Here is a 23,139-nt window from a genome sequence, read left to right as displayed (position 1 = left end):
AAAAACCAGTGACGTTACAGCGATATTGCTAGCGATATCGCTTAGTGTGACAGGCCCTTAACACTTCCTGCCAGGCAAAGGAGGAGGAAAGAGCGTCCCAAACATCATTAACAAGATATTTTGTAAGTGACAAAGTTACTGTAACAATGACAGCAGATATGTCTAAAAGACAGCTCATACAGCTTGTTGTGAAGGACGGTGTACCATTAACATTATTTGCACGACCAGCTTTTACAGCTCTTAATGGAGAAATGGCCGCAAACTTGGTGTTTCTCTGGAAAGAGAAAGTATTAGAAAATTAGTGATTGAAGAAGCCCTTAACCAAAAGGAAGATCTTAAAAAGACTCTCAAAAGACGCTTCATGTTTCTTAAAATGGATGCCTGCACACGCCACAGAGTGAACTATTTTACCAGCAATGTTCAATATGTTTGTGACAACAAAAATTGTTACCAACACGCTGGCAGTAAAAGATATTAAAGCTCATCACAGCAGACAGTTTCTCCAGGCCTAAGTGGGAAAAGTTCTGCAAGATTACAAACTCAAAAAAAGAACAGGTTCTTGCTATTGTAACGGACAATGCTTCAAACATAAGTACAATTACACTGATGAATGAGAGTAATGAACAACAGCTAGAAGAAAATTTAGGATTCAGTATGTTTGAGATGGAAGGCCACAGAAAGGTTCATGTAACTGAGGAACAAACAGATATTACAACAGAAGAACAGCAAAAATATACTTTAGAAATAGATGATCTTGTTGAAGCTGCTTCAAAACACTTTCCTATTCATCACATGCGCTGTGTTGTGCACACGCTGCAGCTGGCAATAAGAGATAGTCTGCAAGAGGGACATGCTGGAAATCTGATTGGAAAAGTGAGGAAATTGGTTATTGCCGCCAGAACCCCTAAAATTGATTCCATCTTGACGAGATGTGCTGGAAAAGGGCAATTGTTGATCAACTAATACCGTTTCTTATAGATATGGCGAACCCTCAGGTAACCCTAAATGAAGGTCAATGGACACAGGTGGCTGAATTGAAGGAATTGCTTAATCACCCATTTACTGTGACTAAAAAAATTACAAGCTGAGGATTTAACTCCTGGCATTTTCATGAGGGAGCGGAAGAACTTGCTATTTTGCTGCTTAATCGCAGATGGCATTTCTGCTTCAATGAAACAGAGACACAGCTATTGGAAAATAAAATTTTTCTGGCAGCTGTTTATTTGGACCCGAGTTATTGTATATTGCTTGATGATCAACAGCTTACTAAAAGGAAAAGAAGCTCTGACTGAGGTAGTAGTTAGGATGAGTGGCCTACAGGACGACTGCCAGGCGCAAGAGGACTCGGGTCCTGACAGTGCTACTGCTGCCATATCTTCAACCTCATCAGATGAGGAGTTTGACTTTGACAAGTATTTGGATGACATGGAGCAGGCAAAGCGTTGCTGCAAGGAAAAAGATTTCACTCTGTATTCTATAGCAGGGGTCCCCAACCACCGGTCCGCGGCCCAGCACCGGGCCGTTGCAGTGCCCTTGCCGGTCCGCGGACAGAAGGGGAGCCGGGGGCGGTGCAGCAGCTGATACTCACCCTGCATCCCGCGGCGGCTTCATTCAGCGCTGAGCGGTCACGTGCTACCGCTCATTTAAGGTCATGAATATGGACGCCACTCATCTCCCATAGGCGTGGCGTCTATATTCATAGACCTTAATGAGCGGTAGCACGTGACCGCTCCGCACAGGAGCTCAAGCGCCGCGAGATGCAGGGAGGGAAGTTCAGCGACGTGAGGGTAAGAAGGATGGGGGAGCCGAGCGGAGCCATATATACAAGGGAGGCCGGGAGAGTGGGAGCGGAGCCTTATATACAAGGGAGGCCGGGAGAGTGGGAGCGGAGCCTTATATACAAGGGAGGCCGGGAGAGTGGGAGCGGAGCCTTATATACAAGGGAGGCCGGGAGAGTGGGAGCGGAGCCTTATATACAAGGGAGGCCGGGAGAGTGGGAGCGGAGCCTTATATACAAGGGAGGCCGGGAGAGTGGGAGCGGAGCCTTATATACAAGGGAGGCCGGGAGAGTGGGAGCGGAGCCTTATATACAAGGGAGGCCGGGAGAGTGGGAGCGGAGCCTTATATACAAGGGAGGCCGGGAGAGTGGGAGCGGAGCCTTATATACAAGGGAGGCCGGGAGAGTGGGAGCGGAGCCATATATACAGGGGAGGCCGGGAGAGTGGGAGCGGAGCCATATATACAGGGGAGGCCGGGAGAGTGGGAGCGGAGCCATATATACAGGGGAGGCCGGGAGAGTGGGAGCGGAGCCATATATACAGGGGAGGGAGAGAGTGGGAGCGGAGCCATATATACAGGGGAGGGAGAGAGTGGGAGCGGAGCCATATATACAGGGGAGGGAGAGAGTGGGAGCGGAGCCATATATACAGGGGAGGGAGAGAGTGGGAGCGGAGCCATATATACAGGGGAGGGAGAGAGTGGGAGCGGAGCCATATATACAGGGGAGGGAGAGAGTGGGAGCGGAGCCATATATACAGGGGAGGGAGAGAGTGGGAGCGGAGCCATATATACAGGGGAGGGAGAGAGTGGGAGCGGAGCCATATATACAGGGGAGGGAGAGAGTGGGAGCGGAGCCATATATACAGGGGAGGGAGAGAGTGGGAGCGGAGCCATATATACAGGGGAGGGAGAGTGGGAGCGGAGCCATGCATACAGGATGGGAGAGTGGGAGCAGAGCCATGTATACAGGGTGGGAGAGTGGGAGCAGAGCCATGTATACAGGGTGGGAGCAGAGCCATGCATACAACAGGGGGAGCCACACAGAGCTGGACAGGACGGGGGGAACCACACATACATTTTCTGATGATTAGAAAATAATCAGCATGTACAGAACTCCAGTACAATTTTTCTTAAGTGCTCAATGCTCCATTTCCTTGTAGGTTCCAATCATCTTTAGCAGTGACGGTCATCAGCAGAAGTAGCCCAGTGCTCCCACTGAAAGAGAAACAAGCCAGGTGCTCCCACTCATTCAAAACCTATGGTGAGTTAAGTCACATTAAAAATGTTATAATTAAATTATTAGTATGCACTGCTAAACTACAACCACATCCATAGCCCCGCCCCCTTATGACCAAAGTCCCGCCCATGTCACACCTCCATCTCCACCCTGCCGGGCCATGGAAGAATGGTCTTGCTTCAAGCCGATCCCTGGTGCAAAAAAGGTTGGAGACCACTGTTCTATAGCAAGCAGATTGACCACTTGTTCTCAAAGAAATAGAATTCAACCGTTCATCAAAACTGACTGTGCATGAGGCAATTCCTTTATACCCGGAAATTGTTAGAGATGTTGCCCATATGGTTACGGCTTTGCCTCCAACCCAAGTTACTGTAGAGAGGCTGTTCTCTAGCCTTAAAATTATTAGGTCAGATCTGATGGAGGCAATTCTATTTCTTAGAACAAATTCATAGACTGCACAAATATTATTTAGTATGTTTTTGTTGAAAACTGTTTTTTGACACTTCTAGTTTATTACATAGTGTGATTATATATATATCTCTCTATGATATTACATAGTGTATTACATATTTACGATTTATTAGTTTTGTGTTCTAAAGTTGTATTCCAATAAATATTATGTTCTATCTAAATATCTTGATTATTGTATCATAAAAATGATTTTGTCTGATGTTGACATTGTACTACAATAAATTTTTCACTTAAATATAAGCAATATATGTGGGAGGCGGAGTCGTGGAGTCGGTGTAAGGGAAATTGAGGAGTCGGAGTCGCAGTTTTGGCTTACCGACTCCACATCCCTGGTGAAAACCCCCCAATTATAACTCCAACCCTAACCCCAACACACCCCTAACCCTAATCTGAGCCCTAACCCTAGCGGGAAAATAGAAAAAATTACATTTTCTTTTAATTTTATTATTTTTCCCTAACTAAGGGGGTGATAAAGGGGGGGGGGGGGGGGGGGGGGGGAGTTGGGGTTTGATTTACTATTTATAGCGGGTTTTTATTTTTGGCAGCTGTCACACACACTAAAAGACGCTTTTTATTGTAAAAATAGTTTTTGCATCACCACATATTGAGAGCTATAATTTTTCCATATTTTGACCCACCGAGTCATGTGAGGTATTATTTTTTGCGGAACGAGTTGACGTTTTTATTGGTATAGTTTTCGGGCACGTGACATCTTTTGATCGCTTTTTATTCCGATTTTTGGGACGCAGAATGCATTTTTTGTGCGGTTTTCCCCCTGCGGATTTGGAGAATGGAGCAGGTGGAAAACCGCACAAAAGAAGTGACATGATGCATTTATTTTTTGTACCGTGCGGAAAAAAACCGCAGCCTCTGCACAGCGGTTTGTTTTTTTGATTTACATTGTACTGTAAATCACTTTGCGGATCAGCAGCGTTTCTGCGCAGTAAAATCCACTGCGGATCTGCAGGAAAAATGCATCGTGTGCACATGGCCTGACAGATCAGCGATCTGTCACAGGCACTGGACAGGCTTTCCTCATGCCTGCGCTTTGCAGGCACTGAGGAGGCCACCTCTCTGCAGGCCCCCGAAGGTCCCTGTCGCCATCTTGGATTTGGGGACCTGCAGGGATGGAGCCCCCCTGCAGCAGAGCGCTGCACATTGCGCTGCTGTGGTGGGCTCAGGGAAGCACGGAGGGAGCCCCCCTCCCTGCCGATGCTTCCCTTTAACCCCGGGACACCGTGATCGTGTTTGATCGCGGTGTGCAAGAGGTTAATGTCTCGGGAGCGGTCCGTGACCGCCCCTGACACATCACAGCTGACACCCGGCACAATCAGCCGACACCCGGCCGCGATCAGCGGCGCTCACCACGTGGGCGCCGCTGATCGCTGTGACGTACTATCCCGTCCCTGGGAATTAAGTCCCAGGGCACATGGACGGGATAGTACGTCACATGACAGAAAGGGGTTAAAAAAAATGCTTTGTCCCAATTAATTTGCACTGCGCTGTATATACACTGTATATTTCACGAATATTTGAGGCTATGGACCCATTATATGTCCATTTTGCAAGCCGGCGAGAAAATCTCACCATACGGATGCCATACAGATACTTTGATGCGAGGAAATCGCATCCTCACATTGCACACAGATGACATATGGATCACTGTTCGGACAAGAATCACACAAATGTTGCATGATTCTTGTCCGTGAAAAACGGACCGATTTTTTATACGTCTAGTGTGACTCAGGCCTTACAAATGAATTACCAAGCTTCTCTTACAATTTGCATTGTTAAATATGGACAACACACAGATGCATGCAATCAGTGTGCTATACGTATTTTTCAGAGACTCACACAGACTCTTATCACTTTTCATCCGTGATATCGGAGAAAAACAGACATGTCTCCGTTGGTTTTGCACCAACACAGTGTGAAAAAACAGACATGTGAATATCACTAATAATAATGGGTACATGTTTGTATCCATTTATTTTCACAGATACAATACAGACGACCAACACGCCACAATGAATCCTTAATATGATCTTGTAATCAGCCGCTTGAGTCTGAAACATAGCTCCGAACATCAAACTCTTATCAAGCAAAAACTGATCATTTTTGACTTGTAATTTTGATGTCCATTCAGCAAACCTTTTTATATGAAGGGTATGCCCACTGCAGAAAATCTGTACCGTATTTTTCGGACCATAAGACGCACTTTTTTCCCAAAAAATTTTTGGGGAAAGTGGGGGGTGCGTCTTATGGTCGCAATATACTTACTTGCGACCATGGCTGGTGCAGGTGCCGCGGGGCTCTGTGGTGCGGTGGTGGCAGCGGGCTGCACTCCGGTGCAGATATAGCGGCTCTGTGCTCCGTGGGGGGTTCCGCCGGCATTTCTTCAAAGCCCGGAGGCCCCCGCACATCCGTTGCTGGCTGCTGCGGTGGCCTCCGGGAACATGGACGCCGGGAAGATGGCCGCCGGTCCGGGGACGGCGCATGCTCGGCTTCAGATCTCGTCCCGAGATCTCGGGACGAGATATCGTTGCCGAGATTTGAATCTCGTTTAGATCTCATCCCGAGAGTCCGGGCTTTGAAGAAATGCCGGCGGAGCAACCGCCCCTGCAACGGAGCACAGCCCGCCGCCACACCCAGCCTACCTTCCCCAGCACAGAGCCTCCGCACCAGCCTGGACCACTGAATGAGCCCTGTGACCACTCCTCCACCTGTGCCGAATCCCTTCCCAGGTAAGCTGAATTCAGACCCCTATTTGACACATTTTTTTCTCCATTTTCCTTCTGAAAATTTGGGGTGCGTTTTATAGTCCGAAAAATACGGTAGTTTCCTTTCAGTAAGGGTACGTGCACACGCTGCGGATTCCGCTGCGTTTCCGCAGCGGTTTTTGCCGCTGCGGACCCGCAGCAGCTTTAGCTGCGGTGTACAGTACCATTCAAATGAATGGGGAAAAAAAAAAAACGCTGTGCCGACGCTGCGGAAAAATCCGCGCGGATTTGCTGCGGTTTTGAATCCGCAGAAAGAATTGACATGCAATTCTTTCTGCGGAAACCACTGCGGGTTCCTATCTCCACCATTGTGGAGATAGTGAATCCGCAGGACCAAACCGCAGGCAAAACCGCAGATAATCCGCAGGTCTTTTGACCTGCGGATTATCTGCGGTTTTTGCAAAATCCGTGCGGATTAATCCGCAGCGGATTCCGCAGCGTGTGCACACACCCTAAGTGTTCAATTTCCAAATAGTGTCACAGGAAAAACGAATTATGCAAATTGTCTCTTCAGAGAGGAAGAGGACTAGAACTCTAGTGCCACCTATTGGAGGTAGCAATCCTAAAAGTCAATTTGACCCTTTAACGAGCCTAGTTACATGACTTAGGATAAAAGCCAAGCCAGAATCTCCATTTGCAGACACTGTGTTTCGGGGTACTGCCCCTCATCAGTGCAAAGTGGGAGATCTGGTTTGGCTGTGAGAGAGGCGTCTGACCGATATCCAAGAAGTATCATTTGGCTTGGCTTTTATCCTAACGAAGTAACAGTCTCCCACGATTATGCTCTATGTGTAATACACAGATCTGCTGGGTCCTGTGGAGCAAAGTACTTATTGATGCTGTTCTCTAATCTGGCTAGGAGGAGAGAAAAAAAAAAAAAAAAAAAGGCAAACCTTTTTAGCAAAGGTGACAAGCAAAACTCACTTGCACTCTGGGCTGTAGCACAATAGAGAACTACTTTTTTATTCAAAAATATTTATTTTTGCTTTTTTTAATTTCAATTAAGACTATATTCTTTGTTTATTTACAATATAACTAAATTATTAATAATTGATAGGCATCTTCTAGACCCCTCTCCGTTACCAAGCCGTGGGCTTGATGTCACCAGACACTACAAAGGTGACATCAACCCCACTTGCCACCATCACAAAGCGGGAAGAGCTGGGCAAAGAGCCAAAACTGGCACATCTAATGGATGTTCCTTTTCTGGGGCAGCTGGCTGCTGCTATTTTTAGGCTGGTGGGGAGGGGAATATCCATGATCCCTTACCAGCCTGAGAATACCAACCCTCAGCTGTCTGCTTTAGCAAGGCTGGTTCTCAAAAATGAGGGGGGACGACTCCATGCCATTTTTAATTATTAATTACAAAAAAAAAACAGCATGGTGACCATTCTACTCGATAACCAGTCTTGCTAGAGCTGACAGCTGATGGTTGCAGCCTGCAGTTGTCAGATTTGCCTGGCTGGTTATCAAAAACATACAGGGGAACCCACACCAGAGTTTTTTTTTCTCACTCCAAATTATGTATTTAGAGCACAAGCACTGGCTGTTGAATACTCCCATCCGCCGCCTACTCTCACTGTTATTAGCAGCAGTAGGTGTTGGCTGATGGGACTACTACTCCAAACGGGTAAATTATTTACCTCCTATCATAGCTGTTGACTCATGCGGTCATCTGACAATGTGGAAACTGCAGCGCTTTGACTGGTTATATTAATCTTAAGGCCGACCTGAGCCCCCGGTGTTACTTGCGCCATCATGCAGATGACAGCACAAGAAACACCCGGTGTTCGGGGTGACGAAACTGAACAGTAACGCAGACTTCCAGGTAAAGTCTGTGTTAGGGGGCCCAGGCCTTAATAGGTGGTGTTCGGTACGGACCCCGAGCTTTACTGTTCAGGGTCTCCCATCTCTATTTATAATGACCATGCCTCATAATACAAAAAAAAAACATGGTGAGGTTATGTCACAGATTCTCCCTGATTAATGTAAATTCAAAAGATACCAGTCCATTATGGTGCATTGTTGCACAGGTTGTGGATTTTACCTAAATTTAGGCATCAAACTATGCTCAAAGCCTGATGGTAAACACAATGTATGAATAGGGCCTTTAAGTGTATATACCAGAAGCACCCTTACCCCTTCCCCCCCCCCCCCCACCTTTTCCCCAATAAGCTCAGCAATAAGTTTAAGTGATAAAATGCTGTGTTCTCTTTCATAATCATACATTAGCATGGTTAGTAAAACTGTACTCATCTTTGCATACATGGACTTGCTGGCGATCTGATGAGGTACAGCGACCACCAATACAGAGAAGAGCAGCAGCCTCAAACAACAATGACACAGGAAGTGGATTTCAGACCACCTCAGTCTTCAAGAGAATCCTCAGAACTGCTGTTACTGATCATAGCTGTTCACTGATTCAGCAAAGCCAAAAGGGGGAAAAGACAAAACAAAGAACCAGCCAATACAGAAGAAATGGAGTGTGTGGAGACAAGTATTTAACAAGTTTAGAGAGCTCTAGCTGTCCGCTTTATGTTGAAAAATTCACATGGGCTAGACTTTAAGGGGAATCTGTCACCTAATTTTTGGTATACAAGATGCAGCCACAGCCATCAGGGGCTTATCTACAGCATTACAGGATTCTGTAGATAAGCACAATATGTAACCTGAAAGAGAAGAAAAACAAAGTTATATTATACTCACCCAGGGGCGGTCCGGGTAAGATTCGGGTCCGGAGGGTGTCGCAGTCCGATGCCTCCCATCTTCTAGCGATGACGTCCTCTTTGCTTCCCGTCGCGGCTCCGGCTCACTGCTCTGCCCTGTTGAGGTCCAGTGCCTGTGCACTGCAGTACTCTGCCCTCAACAGGGCATAGCAGTGCGCCTGAGCCACGACAGGAAGCAAAGAAGAGGACGTCATCGCTATAAGATAGGAGGCGCCGGACCGGACCACGACACCTTCCAGACCTGGACCGCCCCTGGGTGAGTATAATATAACTCGTTTTTCTTCTACTTCAGGTTACATCGGGGGCTTATCTACAGCATTACAGAATGTTGTAGCTAAGCCCCTGATGGTGGTGGCCGCATCTTATATACCAAAAAATAGGTGACAGATTCCCTTTAATGCAGAATTTTCTGCAACTGTTCTATTCATCGAACTGGAGCGAAATGAGAAGTCCATGCATATTGCAGAAACAAGTCTGTTCAGATGTATGAATCGGATTTTAAAGTTTGCAAAAAGCTTTCTGCAACAAATCTGAATATACCCTATAATGTCAGTTTAAAAGGAGGTTTTCTCAGGGTATCTACTTGCAAAGCATGCACATTCTTCAATGTCTTTCATAAATTTAGAGTAAGTGAATCGTCAGAAAATGCATATATATACACACACATATATACATACACATACACACATTGAGGGACAATTGTAAAGCATAAGGAAAAGCACTAGAAAGGCTTTGTGTACAGGCTTTTACCACAGAATGCCTGTGCTCCAGACCTCTAGCAGAGATACCTGCAAGAGTGTGGACCACTGCAGACATCACTGCAAAAAGGTGAGGTAAGGCTGCAAATTTCACCCTTTCTACGGGAAAGACACTCAATTCAACATCTGCAATATAGACAAAATTGACATGCTGTGGATCTCCAACCCAGAACTTGTCAGTTTAGAACAGATATATTTTTTAAAATACCTTGTCTTTTGTTTGCACTGTAAAACTGGATATTCTGCAAAAGAATATGAAGGGAAAAATGTGCTCAACCTAATACATTCAGTTTCACTATCCCTAGGGTTAATTTTGTAAAATGATGTAACCTTATTTAACTCACAGATGTTCACAAAGTTTCAACTAGCATACTGGCAAAGAAGTCACACTGGCATTCTGGGTTCTGTTCTTTAGTTCCTAATGAACCAAATGATAGGAACAGATCCATTACGTGATGACTCCACTGACTATACGATATGGAGTCAGGTGCTTCAGTAGGGTAACTCATTTCACTGAAAAAAAATAAGCACGTGTGAACCTAGCCAAGCTTATCTTGGGTTTTCTTGTGACACCTGACTGTATTCTAATATATGAAGTTTATTTTTCTTTCAAATGATCTTGTGGGCACAACACCAAACAATTTTATGGGCTGACTATAAAGAAAGTGAAGTGGCAGGAGAAAACACAGCAGTAGAAACTTGATTCCTAGAAACACAATGACAAATGAATATCAATACTTTTTTTTTTTTTTTTTTGTTAAACAAATTTAAAAAAGGCAAAAAAAAAAAAAAAAAAAAAAAAGTAAAAGATTGCTGCTCCCCTTGGGTCTGATGCACCTTTCACAGCAGGAAGGGCAGACTGTAGGAAGAGGAGGGACTCTTATTATGACAGGGTTAGCAGGCACAGATGTGCATCTTGTTAGGTATTAAGATGGCCTGAGCTCCACGTCCAACACCCAGACACCTATTCTGAGCCTTACAGCCCCCTCCTTCGTCACAGCAGCAGCTGATGCCAGGGAGGGACTTCTCCCCCCGACCCCACATAAGCCTGATGGCGAGGGCAAAGGTTATGTGCGATACACGGAGCCTCCAGAAAAGGGGTGCACAGGGCTTCTCCCCAGCCTCAGATGGAGGGGCACACCAGCGTGCGCTCCGCTCCCCAGCCCCCTGGGGGGCACACAAGAAGCGGGCTGGGAACAGGTTGTGGGGCCCCCACCTACAGCCATGGAATAATAGGATAACCGGAAGGGAAGCCACAGTCACAAGTAGATGCGATCACCAAGCAGCAGCAACTTCTCGCAGCCGAGAACTGTACACAGGCGGACATGACTTACGATAACCGGGCGCTCATGAAGCTTCTCCACCCCTCCCCCACCTGTGAGGAGGAGGAGCAGCGGACTCGGTAGATACAATTATACTACAACTTTCCCATCGGAGCACTACACAGTCACACTTCGGAAACTTTTCGCCCAATAGTCCCAGGGTCCCGACTTACAGTGTCAGCAGGGCGGCTACACGGGCCAGGCCGGCTGAGGCCTCTTTCGCCGGGTCCCAGCACACACGGATCTCCGGTAGTCCTGGCCTCTGCTCACGTTGCCAAATAATGCGCCTCTTACACATGGAGGCTCCAGCCGCCTCCTGTCGCGCATGCGCAGCCGGCTCTTTAATCTACACTACCCCAAACAGGGCGAGGGGAGCGGGGTCTTAAAGGAAACAACCGCGGTAATATAAGTGGAGTATGAGCAAGTGTGCCCGGGAAAACATGTGGGCAGAGCACAGATTGCAGGAACAGGCTCACTGCTCCCACCCACCGGAACAAGCCTATACAGGAACACAGAGGACTTGGTCTAATATGTAGTCACACAGAGGAAGGATGTGCAGGGTATATGCCCGCTTCAGGGGTTGGCAGGAGCCAGCCACAGGGCCAGAGCACTGGCAGGTACAATATGCCATGGAAAGGAGGACAGACCCAGCTCCACAGGGTGACTCAGGGCAATGAGGGACACTGCCCTTTACAGCTCTTGGCAGTACAATGGTTAATAATCCAACAAGGCGTTTCCACAAGGAAGTGACATCTGCTGTAATTTATAAGACTGGCCTGGCCTGTTCCAGATAATCTGGACCCAAGGTGTCTGTACAGACATGGCAGTACTTCACATTCTGCTGCTAGCTCCCTGTATGGGAACGGTCAGGGCACAACAGAAAGAGCAACCTTCAGCTCACAGCATCCCATCCCCAACACACTGGGCCCTCCACAAGCAGGTGACATACTTCCCCGCTCCACACCACCAAGGACCCACATGTACATGCATCCCAGATTAGGAAACAGAAGTGACGTCGCCTCAATGTTTTCCTACAGAGCCTGCTGTATGACCCACATTACCAGTAAAGTGCAAAGAGATCATCAAAAGTCACAGAAGAGTTAACTAAGCCAGTGTGTACATATATAAGTGACTGCTAACATTTCTAGAGTTTATTGTTGGGGAACATTCAGTAGCTGCAGACGCAGTTGTGTGAAAGTGTTTAACCCCTTCCTGTTTTCTTATTCTTTTGCATGTTTGTCACACAAATATTTCAGGTCACCAAACATATTTAAATATTAGATCGAGATACACACAAGTAATCACAAAATGCGTTTTTAAAATGAAGGTCTTTATTATTTAGAAAACAAGAAATCCAAACCTACAGGGCCCTTTCCGAAAAAGTGATTGCCCCTAAACCTAATAACTGGTTGGGCCACCCTTAGCAGCAATAACTGCAATAAAAAGTGTTTGCGATAACTGGCAAGGTGTCTAATATAACGCTATGGAGGAACTTCGAAGAATTGTTGCAATTCAGCCACATTGGAGGGTTTCCAAGCGCAAACCACCTTTTTAAAAAGGTCGTGCTACAGCATCTCAAATCAGTTTAGGGTTAGGACTTGAACTAGGCCACTCCAAAATCTTAAGAAAAAAAAATAAGCCATTCAGAGGTGGATTTGCTGGTGTGTTTTGGATCATTGTCCTGCTGCATAACTCAAGCAGCAGAATTCATGGTTCCATTTACCTCATCAAGTCTTTTTGGTCCTGAAGCAGCAAAATAGCCCCAGCCAATCACACTACCTCCACCATATTATACTGTTGGTATGATGTTCTTTTTCTGAAGTGTTGTGGTATTTCTACGCCAGATGTAATGGGAACAAACACCTTAAAACTTTTGTCTCGTCAGTCCACAAAGTATTCTCCCAAAAGTCTTGGGGATCACCAAGATGTTTTCTTACAAAACTGAGATGAGCCTTTACATTCTTATTGCTCAGCAGTGGTTTTCGTCTTGGAACTCTGCCATGCAGGCCATTTTTGCCCGGTCTCTTTCTTATGGGTGAGTCAAGAACAACGACCTTAAAGGGAATCTGTCACCCCACTTTAGCCCTATCAGCTGCCAGCACCGCCATCAGGGGCTTATCTGCAGAATGCTGTAGATAAACCCCCGATGTAACCTCAAAGATAAGAAAAACAAGTTAGATTATACTTACCAGGGGGCGTTTGTGGTGGGTGTCGCAGTCCGGACCGACACCTACAATCTTCATACGATGCCATCCTTCTTACTTCTGCCACGGTTCCGGCGCACTTTCTCTGCCCTGTTGAGGGTAAAGTACTGCAGTGTGCAGGCGCCGGGAAAGGTCAGAGATCCAGCGCCTGCGCACTGCAGTACTTTACTCTGCCCTCAACAGGGCAGAGAAAGTACGCCTGCGCAAGAGCCGCGGCAGAACTAAGAAGGAGGACGGCATCGTATGAAGATGGGAGGTGCCGGACCGGACGCCGGGGTGAGTATAATCTAACTTGTTTTTCTTATCTTTCAGGTTACATTGGGGGCTTATCTACAGCATTACAGAATGCTGTAGGTAAGCCCCTGATGGCGGTGTCGGCAGCTGATAGGGCTAAAAATGGGGTGACAGATTCCCTTTAACTGAGGCAAGTGACGCCTGCAGTTCTTTGGATGTTGGGTCTTTTGTGATGAGCCGTCACTGCGCTCTTGGGATAATTTTGGTCAGCCAGCCACTACTGGGAAGGCTCATCACTGATCTCTGTTTTTGGCATTTGGGGATAATGGTTATCCACTTTGGTTTGCTGGAGTCCCAAAGCTATAGAGATGGCTTTATAAACTTTTCCAGACTCATCTCAATTACTTTATTTCTCGTTTGTTCCGGAATTTCTTTGGATCGCGGCATAAAGTCTAGCTTTTGAAGAATTTTGGTCTACTTCACTTGGTCAGGCACAAGCTAGTTAAGTGATTTCTTGTTTGAGAAGTGTGACAGTAGTCAGGCTTGCATGTGGCTAGGGAAACTGAACTCCGCTTCCCAAAGATGTGATAAACCAGTTAAAATATAAATTAAGAGGGAGGGGATCACTTTTTCACACAAGGCCCCTGTAGGTTTGGATTTCTTCTTCCCTTAATAAAAGGCCTTCATTTGAAAACTGCATTTTGTGTTTACTTACATTATCTTTGTCTAATATTTAAATTTGCTTGATGATCTGAAAACATTTAAATGTGACAAACATGCAAAAGAATAAGAAATCAGGAAGGGGGCAAACAATTTTTTACACCACTGTATATAAGTATATATTTCCAACTCCCTATAAATCTGCACCATCTTAGTAATTTTAAGTCAATAGGTTCAGTAAAACCATGTAGGTGTTCATTACTGTGACTGATCTAATGCTTCCATTATTTCCATTTTGATTCTATGGCAGAGCAGCATGGAAATAATGAAGACATTGCCAGAATCTGAGATGAGAAACCAGTTAGGCAACTCATGTCGCTTTAACCACAAGCAGCATGAATCAGAGACCAGCTCCTTCACTGCAGACACCTGCATATACCCAACTTAATAGGACCTGGAAACAGCGACTACTCATTGTGCCTGCCAGGCTCATTTGATAGGCATCTTCCCCTATTAGCAAGAGCAACCTTCTTGTTCATTGCTTTTTTTTTTTTTAAACTTCGGGGTACAGCAAGGGATTACTAAGCTCAATGCACCAGAAATAGGTCTTAGAATTCTGTCCCACGTCAGATATCACATTTATTAAGCGTTTTAGACAGTCAGAGAATAAAAAAAAAATAAATAAATAAAAAAATGTTTGGCTACCTCAAGAGCTTGAAGCGCACCTTTATAGCAAATTTGGTGGATTTTGCTTTTTTTATTTTTAAATTGGTCTAAAAATAAGTCAACTAGTAAGTAGTGTAACCTTACGTGCGCCATTACTAGATGTTTTGGCAACCCTTTTATCCTGAATCACCCATACACAGAAGTGCTAGTTCTGTGTTATATAGGAAAGAGGAGCTGTCAGATGCTTAAAAGGGGTTTTCCCAAGAAGAAAAGATAATAAATTTTATTTTTATAGCGCCGACATATTCCGCAGCACTTTACATTTCAGAGGGGACTTGTACAGACAATAGACATTACAGCATAACAATAATCACATACAGTAGATTATAACAAATACCAAGAGGAAAGAGGGCCCTGCTCGCAAGCTTACAGTCTATGAGGAAAGAGGTAGACACGAAAGGTGGGTGGTAACAGTTGCCCTGATTGTATGGACTAGCCATAATGTTAAGTGTGTGACAGTACAGACACAGAGGGCTAATGGATGCATAAAGCATGTGGGAACATGATGCGGGAAATCTGGTTATGGTAAAACTTTTGGCTGTGCCACACAGGGATAGATTAGGTTAATGTGTTGAGGCGATAGGCCAGTCTGAATAAATGCGTTTTCAGGGCACGCTTAAAATTGTGGGGATTGGGGACTAATCGTATTGACCTGGGAAGTGCATTCCAAAGAATTGGCACGGCACGTGTAAAGTCTTGGAGACGGGAGTGGGAGGTTCTGACTATTGAGGATGCTAACCTCAGGTCATCAGCAGAACGGAGGGCGCGGGTAGGGTGGTATACTGAAACAAGGGAGGAGATGTAGGGTGGTGCTGAGCCATGGAGGGCTTTGTGGGTGAGGGTAATAAGTTTATACTGAATTCTGGAGTGGATGGGTAGCCAGTGTAATGACTGGCACAAGGTAGAGGCATCTGTGTAACGATTGGTGAGGAATATGATCCTGGCTGCAGCATTCAAGACAGATTGGAGAGGGGAGAGTTTGGTAAGAGGGAGACCGATTAGAAGAGAGTTACAATAGTCGAGACGAGAATGAATAAGAGAAACAGTAAGAGTTTTTGCAGAGTCAAAAGTAAGAAAAGGTCGAATTCTAGAAATGTTTTTGAGGTGCAGATGACAAGAGCGAGCCAGTGATCGAATGTGGGGGGCAAAGGAAAGCTCGGAATCAAGTATGACCCCAAGACAGCGGGCCTGTTGCTGGGGAGTAATAGTGGAACCACACACAGAAATAGCAATGTCGGGTATAGGTACATTAGTAGAGGGAGGAAACACCAGGAGTTCAGTCTTTGACAGGTTCAGTTTCAGATAGGACATGATATTAGACACAGCGTTTAGACAATCGCCGGTGTTTTCTAGAAAGGTTGTCGTGATGTCAGGAGAAGAAGCGTATAATTGGGTGTCATCAGCATAGAGATGGTACTGGAAAACAAATCTACTGATTGTTTGACCAATAGGGGCAGTGTACAAGGAGAAGAGGAGGGGGCCTAGAACCGATCCTTGGGGGACCCCAACAGTAAGGGGAAGGTGAGAGGAGGAGGAACCGGCAAAAGATACAGTAAAGGAGCGGTCAGAGATAGGAGGAGAACCAGGAGAGAACGGTGTCCTTGAGGCCAATGGAACGGAGCATAGTGAGGAGGAGCTGATGATCCACAGTGTCGAATGCTGCAGAGAGATCCAAGAGAATTAGCATGGAGTAATGACCATTTGATTTAGCCGTTAGCAGATCATTAGAGAATTTAGTGAGTGCAGTTTCAGTGGAGTGTAAAGAGCAGAAACCGGATTGGAGAGGGTCGAGAACAGAGTTTTCTGAGAGATAGCGGATAAGACGGGAGTGGACCAGGCGTTCCAGGAGTTTAGAGATGAAGGGAAGATTAGAGACAGGTCTATAGTTAGCGGCACAGTTTTGGTCTATGGATGGTTTTTTAAGTAGTGGATGTATGATGGCATGCTTAAATGAGGAGGGAAAAATACCAGAAGAGAGAGAGGTTAAATATTTTAGTTAGGTGAGGGGTGACAGCAGGGGAAAGGGACTGGAGGAGATGTGACGGAAATGGGTCACTGGTGCAAGTAGTTGGGCGAGAAGATGCAAGGAGCCTGCTTACTTCTTCTGTGACTGGTTCAAAATCAGAGAGTGAGCTAGATGCAGTGGGGGAGGGAGGACAGTGCATGGTATGAGGGGATTGGGAGATAATTTCCTGTCGAATCTGGTCAATTTTTTCTTTGAAGTAATTGGCCAGATCGTCAGCTCGGAGCTCCGTGGTTGGGGCCTGTACTCTTGGATTGAGTAGAGAATGAAAAGTGTCAAAGATGTTTCGGGTTATTGGACAGTGAGGTGATGAGGGTGTTGAAATAGGTTTGTTTGGAGAGGTGAAGGGCAGTGTTGTATGTTCTAAGCATAAACTTAAAATGGATGAAAGATCATTTTAATCCATTAATTTTAATACATCTTGGTATAATAATAACTTGCACAATTGGATGTGTTTAAATAAAGTGTTCCTGTGCCGAGTTAATCCTATAAATGTGTCACTGCTATGTGCTGTGTAATGGCCTTGCAGGAACGTGGTCTGATCATACCACAGCTCCTTGGCAGGGGAGGAAATACACTGCTCAAAAAAATAAAAGGGAACACTAAAATACCACATCCTAGATATCTCTGAATTAAATATTCCAGTTACAAATTTTTATTCACTGCATAGTAGAATGTGTTCAGAATAAAACATAATTATCAATGTAAATCAAAATGAATATCCCATGGAGGTCTGGATTTGGAATGATACTCAAAATCAAAGTGGAAAATCAAATTACAGGCTGATCCAACATCAGTGGAAATGCCTCATGACAAGGAAAAGATGCTCAGTAGTGTGTGGCCTCCACGCGCCTGTATGACCACCCTGCAATGCCTGGGTATGCTCCTGATGAAGCGGTGGATGGTCTCCTGAAGGATCTCCTCCCGGATCTGGACTAAAGCATCCACAAACTCCTGGACAGTCTGTGGTGCAACGTAACGTTGGTGGATGGGGCGAGACATGATGGCCCAGATGTGCTCAATCGGATTCAGGTCTGGGGAACGGGTGGGCCGGTCCATAGCTTCAATGTCTTCATCTTGTAGGAACTGCTGACACACTCCAGCCACATGAGGTCTGGCATTGTCCTACATTAGGAGGAACCCAGGGCCAAGCGCACCAGCATATCGTCTCACATGGGGTCTGAGGATCTCATCTCGGTACCCAACGATTGTCAGGCTACCTCTGGCGAGCACATGGAGGGCTGTGCAGCCCTCCAAAGAAATGCCACCCCACACCATTACTGACCCACTGCCAAACCGGTCATGCTGAAGGATGTTGCAGGCAGCAGATCGCTCTCCACGGTGTCTCCAGATTCTGTCACATGTGCTCAGTGTGAACCTGCTTTCATCTGTGAAAAGCACAGGGCGCCAGGGGCGAATTTTCCAATCCTAGTGTTCTATGGCAAATGCCAAGCGTTCTGCACGGTGTTGGGCTGAGCACAACCCCCATCTGTGGACGTCGGGCCCTCAGATCATCCTCATGGAGTCGGTTTCTAACCGTTTGTGCAGACACATGCACATTTACGGCCTGCTGGAGGTCATTTTGCAGGGCTCTGGCAGTGCTCCTCCTGTTCCTCCTTGCACAAAGGCAGAGGTAGCGGTCCTGCTGCTGGGTTGTTGCCCTCCTACGGCCCCCCTCCACGTCTCCTGGTGTACTGGTCGGTCTCCTGGTAGCACCTCCAGCCTCTGGACACCACACTGACACAGCAAACCTTCTTGCCACAGCTCACATTGATGTGCCATCCTGGATGAGCTGCACTAACTGAGCCACTTGTGTGGGTTGTAGAGTCCATCTCATGCTACCACGAGTGTGAAAGCACAACCAACATTCAAAAGTGACCAAAACATCAGCCAGAAAGCATTGGTACGGAGATGTGGTCTGTGGTCCCCACCTGCAGAACCACTCCTTTATTGAGGGTGTCTTGATAATTGCCAATAATTTCCATCTGTTGTCTATTCCATTTGCACAACAGCATGTGAAATTGATTGGCAAACAGTGTTGCTTCCTAAGTGGACAGTTTGATTTCACAGAAGTTTGATTTACTTGGAGTTATATTCTGTTGTTTAAGTGTTCCCTTTATTTTTTTGAGCAGTGTATATATATATATATATATATATATATATATATATATATATATATATAGAGAGAGAGAGAGAGCGAGAGATCAGGACACTGCAATAATAGATGTAGCAATGCCAAATAACAGCAACATCAGAAAGAAGGAATATGAGAAGCTGGAGAAATACCAGAGCCTCAAAGGAGAACTGGAGCCGATGTGGAAGGTGAAGGCAACAGTGATTCTAGTGGTGATGGAGCACTTGGAGCAATGACCCAAGTTGGAAGAATGGCTACAACACATCCCAAGAGCAACATCTGAGCTCGCTGTCCAGAAAAGCACAATGCTGGGAACAACGACGATCCTGCGCAGAACCCTCAAAATCCCAGGCCTCTGGTAGAAGACTCAAGGCAGAGAATGGACAACAGTGATCACCCCCAGTGGGGGTGAGAAGACAGTTTTTTTTATATATTATATATAGAATATTTCTTTGCCTGTTTTTAAACAATGTTTTACTTCAAAATAAATCAAATATTAATTTGAGATCTTGTTATGTAATGTCTGTATGCTATCTATTGCTCCATGAACCTACCCAGGACATGTGGTATGATCAGAACATGTCCCTGCAGTACCCACGTATGCAGAAAATTCCTGACAAAAAAAAAAAAAATAAATAATATGGACTCCTTCCCAGAAAACGCGTGGAGAAAAACGCGATTTGGGCGTTTATGGGGTTTTTCCGGAGCATCCCCAGTCTCATAGAATAAAGTTAGAGATGTGGATTTTTCCGCTAAATTAATGAACATGCTGTGTTTTTTACAGCGATGTGTTTTTTTCGCGGGAAAAAAAACGCATCAATTTGCACAAAGTGCAGAATTCATTCAAATGAATGGGATGCTTCTTGTAAGCGTTTAAGCATTTTTGCTGGCAAGAACGCTTAAAAAAACGCTTACGTGTGCACACACCCTTAGGGTCCCATTACATTTAGTGACGCACCAGCGGTCCCGACAACGATACAACCCGGTCAGGATCGCTGGTCCATCGTTAAATGGTCGCTAGTGAGCTGCCAAACAAGCAGATCTCACCAGTGATGCAGCAGCGACAAGCGATCCGTCGGCGGTCGCTCTTACCTGTCACACCGCAGCGATGACGACTTCCGTCTGCATTCATGCGTCACTAGTCGGCGCCAGCGGGTCGCCAACAAGGAAAGATTGGACCAGGACATTTGAGCGCGATCAGCGATATCCAGCAGGGGGGGGCGGTCACAGGTACGTGTCACACAGAGCGAGATCGCTAGCAATAATCGCTGTTGCGTCACAAAAATCAGTGACGCTTTAGCGATATTGCTAGCCATCTCGCTATGTGTAAAAGGCCCTTTAGACACAGCCAGTACACAGCAGGGGCACATTTATAAGATTATGTCAGGACAGGAACATTTTATTTTAACACATCCAATTGTGGAAATTATTATTCCAAGATCTGTTGATTAACCCCTTAACCCCCAAGGGTGGTTTGCATGTTCATGACCGGGCCAATTTTTACAATTCTGACCACTGTCCCTTTATGAGGTAATAGCTCTGAAACGCTTCCATGGATCCTGGTGATTCTGACAATGTTTTCTCGTGACATATCGTACTTCTTGTTAGTGGTAAAATTTTATTCAAATAACTTGCGCTTATTTGTGAAAAAATATGGAAATTCGGCAAAAAAAAATTTAAAATTTCGCAATTTTCCAACTTTGAATTTTTATGCCCTTAAATCACAGATATGGCACACAAAAAAATTAACATTTCCCACATGTTTACATCAGCACAATTTTGGAAGCAAAATTTTTTTTTTGTTAGGAAGTTATAAGGGTTAAAAGTTGACCAGCGATTTCTCATTTTTGCAACACCATTTTATTTTTAGGGACCACATCACATTTGAAGTCACTTTGAGGGGTCTATATGATAGAAGATACCCAAAAGAGACACCATTCTAAAAACTGCACCCCTTAAGGAGCTCAAAACCACATTCAAGAAGTTTGTTAGGCTAGTTTCACATTTGCGCTCGAGCGCAGCGACAGCCTGCGCACGACTGTCGCTAAGCCCCGCCCCTGCCACACCTCCGCCGGTAGCTCCGCCTATCGGCGCATGACACTGCATGCGTCACCTATCTTTATCACTGGGGGCGTAGGCCGTGCGCAGTATGCGTTTGGTGGCGCATGCGTCCCTTTTCACGGTGCACCGAGCGCAACCAAACTGCAGCAGGCCTGCGCCCCCAGTGATAAAGATAGGGGACGCAGGACGCATGCAGCGTCATGCGCCGGTAGGCGGAGCTACCAGCGGCCGTGCGCAGGCCGTCGCTGCGCTCAAAAGCGCAAATGTGAAACTAGCCTTAACCCTTCAGGTGCGTCACAGGAATTTTTTGAATATGTAAAAAGAAAAAAAAATTAACATTTAACTTTTTTTCACAAAAAAAAAAAACACTTCAGGTTCAATTTTTTTTATTTTACCAAGGGTAACAGGAGAAATTGGACTGCAAAAGTTATTGTGCAATTCGACCTGAGTACGCTGATACCCGATATGTCGGGGGTAACCACTGTTTCGGCGCATGGCAGAGCTCAGAAGGGAAGGAGCGCCGTTTGACTTTTTCAATGCAAAATTGGCTGGAATTCAGATCAGATGCCATGTCACGTTTGGAGAGCCCCTGATGCACCTAAACAGTGGAAACACCCCACAAGTGACCCCATTTTGGAAACTAGACCCCCCCCCCCCCAAGGAACTTATCTAGATATGTGGTGAGAACTTTGAACCCACAAGGGCTTCACAGAAGTTTATAATGTACAGCCATACAATTAAAACATATCTTTTCACCCTCAATTCTTATTTTTCCAAGGGTAACAGGACCCTAAAAGTTATTGGGCAATTTGTCCTGAGTACGCTGATACCCCACATGTGGGGGTAAACCACTATTTGGGCGCATGGCAGAGCTCGGAAGGGAAGCAGCGCCATTTGACGTTTTTGGCTGGAATTGAGATCGGACACCATGTTGCGTTTGGAAAGCCCCTGATGTACCAAAACAGTGAAAACCCCCAACAAATGACACCATTTTGGAAAGTAGACCCCCTAAGGAACTTATCTAGATGTGTGGTGAGCACTTTGAACCCCTAAGGGCCTCACAGAAGTTTATAACGCCTGGGCATGAAAATAAAAAAAAAATCATTTTTTCCACAAACATGATCTTTTAGTCACCAATTTTTTTATTTTCCCAAGGGTACCAGGAGAAATTGGACCCCAAAATTTCTTGTCCAATTTGTCCTGAGTACGCTGATACCTCATATGTGGGAGAAAACTACTGTATGGGCACACGTCGGGGCTCAGAAGGGAAGTAGTGACATTTTGGAAAGCAGACTTTGATGGAATGCTCTGCGGGTGTCATGTTGCATTTGGAGAGCCCCTAATGTACCTAAACAGTGGAAACCCCCCACAAATGACACCATTTTGGAAACTAGACCCCCTAAGGAACTTATCTAGATGTGTGGTGAGAACTTTGAACCCCTAAGGGCTTCACAGAAGTTTATAACGCCCGGGCGTGAAAATTAAAAAAAAAAAAAAAAAAAATCATTTTTTTCTACAAAAATGATATTTTTGCCCCCAATTTTTAATTTTCCTAAGGGTAACAGGAGAAATTGTTTTGCAAAGTTGTTTTGCAATTTGTCCTGAGTAGGCTGATACCCCATATGTGGGGGTAAAACACTGTTTGGGCGCATGGCAGAGCTTGGAAGGGAAGGAGCACCATTTGACTTTTTCAACGCTGAATTGGCTGGAATTGAGATCAGACGCCATGTTGCATTTGAAGAGCACCTTATGTGCCCAAACAGTGGAAACCCCCCCAATTATAACTCCAACCCTAACTCCAACACACCCCTAAATCTAGCCCTTACCCTAGGCCTAATGGGAAAATAGAAATAAATTTTCTTTTAATTTTATTATTTTTCCCTAACTAAGGGGGTGATAACGGGGGATTTGATATACTATTTATGGCGGTTTTTATGTTTGGCAGCTGTCACACGCTAAAAGACGCTTTTTATTGTAAAAATAGTTTTTGCATCACCACATATTGAGAGCTATGATTTTTCCAT

General features: G+C 45.5%; 1 protein-coding gene across 5 annotated transcripts in view; it reads right to left on the bottom strand.

Annotated features, from left to right (window-relative positions):
• The window catches only part of GATAD2A (GATA zinc finger domain containing 2A), a 116,768-nt gene that overhangs the window by 84,370 nt on the left and 9,259 nt on the right, over positions 1–23,139 (bottom strand). The window contains exon 1 of one of the 5 annotated variants that reach the window (XM_073555139.1): positions 11,247–11,402. The exons of the other annotated variants lie outside the window; for them this stretch is intronic. The gene's annotated coding sequence lies outside the window, so the exon portion shown is untranslated. Of the gene's footprint in view, positions 1–11,246; positions 11,403–23,139 lie in introns of those variants that run through there. 5 annotated transcript variants of the gene reach the window in all.

Source organism: Dendrobates tinctorius, unplaced genomic scaffold (genome assembly GCF_039654945.1).
Source record: "Dendrobates tinctorius isolate UK_male_01 unplaced genomic scaffold, ASM3965494v1 ptg000219l, whole genome shotgun sequence".
Classification (NCBI taxonomy): domain Eukaryota; kingdom Metazoa; phylum Chordata; class Amphibia; order Anura; family Dendrobatidae; genus Dendrobates; species Dendrobates tinctorius.
The sequence above is the reverse complement of the archived record's forward strand: the minus strand, read 5'-3'. Positions and strand labels throughout refer to the sequence as shown.